The sequence below is a fragment of the Cervus elaphus genome, chromosome 9, assembly GCF_910594005.1.
Source record: "Cervus elaphus chromosome 9, mCerEla1.1, whole genome shotgun sequence".
Classification (NCBI taxonomy): Eukaryota; Metazoa; Chordata; class Mammalia; order Artiodactyla; family Cervidae; genus Cervus; species Cervus elaphus.
This window is the reverse complement of record NC_057823.1, coordinates 105,258,755-105,260,477: the sequence shown is the minus strand read 5'-3', so window position 1 is coordinate 105,260,477 and position 1,723 is coordinate 105,258,755. Positions and strand designations below refer to the sequence as shown.

The 1,723-nt window shown below is 35.3% G+C and overlaps 1 non-coding gene across 1 annotated transcript; it reads left to right on the top strand.

Annotated features, from left to right (window-relative positions):
• The first annotated feature begins 537 nt into the window (after positions 1-537).
• Positions 538-644, top strand: LOC122701088. The gene has a single exon (XR_006342937.1). It is a non-coding gene; the product is annotated as a U6 spliceosomal RNA (small nuclear RNA).
• The last annotated feature ends 1,079 nt before the right edge of the window (positions 645-1,723 follow it).

The window sequence follows — 1,723 nt, the reverse complement described above, 5'->3', positions numbered from 1 at the left end:
TCTCATAAAAAAAATCTAAAGGATTACTAGTATATAGACTTTAGTGACCTAGTTTGTCAAGATAGTAAACTATTAAAAAGACTTTCTTGATAAGACTGGTTGTTAAACATTTTAATGAGTTGTCAAAAAGAGATGCAAAAAGATATACTCTTGATGTTTTAGACATCCTTCATGCTGTTCAGAGCTGCTCCATGTTGTTGTACAGGTTACTTGTGCAGGTTACTGCCTAAGGGAGGGACAAAGTGAGGGCTGAAATCCAGCCTACCCTCCATCTGCTATGCTGAAGTGGGGCTATGGAAGCCCAAAAGAAGGAGCAACTCTTCTGGTTTGTGCAAGGATGCTCTGTGAGCTCATGGCAGCCCTTAGTCTGACTCTCCGTGTTGCATAAATGTAGGTTGGCCTAATAAAAGACTTATTTTCTACGGTCTCTCCTTCTCCCAATTTCACAATTTTGAATAAAGCCCCAATGGGATATAAACTGGAATTGTTTAACTCAAAATTCTAATCCCACAATAATTGTAACAAAGAGCAATCCCCGTGCTCGCTTCGGCAGCACATATACTAAAATTGAAACGATACAGAGAAGATTAACATGGCCTCTGCGCAAGGATGACACGCAAATTCGTGAAGCGTTCCATATATTTAAAAAAAAAAAAAAAAAAAAGAGCAATCCCCGTAGTAATATCCAAGTCAGCCCAGGTTGAATGGGTATTTATGTCTTCCCACAGTTTCACTGGAACTTGTGATTATATCTGTATAAGACAAACAATATCAACATTTACTTAGTGAATTAGATCATTTGGATGCTGAATCACAATACTCAGGTGAAAATCCCATCCTATATTCCACTTCTATCTTCTAAATGACCTATATTTTTCTTATTCTAAACCTTGTATAAATACTTCAACTATTCACTTTGGTTTTTCAAATAATCAACCTATCTGTCTTTCAGTCTTGCCATCTCTGAGGCAGTTCATAACATTGACCAAACTGCTTGTTCATTCACACAGATGTCTAGAAGAGTGATTGATGAGAAAAAAAGTTTGGTTCTGAGACATTTTGTAGTTTATAAAAATCTACGCAATTACTTGCTATGTGAATAGCTTTGCCATATATTCTGGTCTATTTAAAGACATACAATATATTTAAATGTCCAGACAACACACATCACAAAAAAAGAAATAATGTACATTTTCAATCAGGAGAGAAAAAAAAGGATAAGGCAATTTAAAAAATGCATGTATGGTTAAGAGCATAAATTTTTATGTACGTGTCTTGCACATAGCTATTTCATTAGTAGGCTGAAAAAGCTATTTGAATTAATCCCCCCTCTCTAACATGTTTTTTTCTGTAATCAGTTTTGTAGTTTGTGAAACTTTTCCTTGAAGATTACTTTATATTAGCCTCTCTAGGTCTCCATACAAAAATCGTCAGAGTGCAACTAAGTCATACTATACAGAAAGAACAAAAATAATACGAATGTAGGTGTATGTATTATAAACACAATCTGTTATGTAAAAGACTATGACCGATGTCCCTCTTCAATTAAGCCTAGAATGCCAGTTGAATTCCTATTCTGAACTCTGATGAGTATTGATCAGGAGCTACCCTTAAAAGCCACAATCCATGAAGCTCTAGCTGAAACCCCGGTAGGGCCGATTTAAGGAGAAAATATAACTTTATCAGTGAATGCAAAAAACAAAACAAAACACAAAACCTGAAC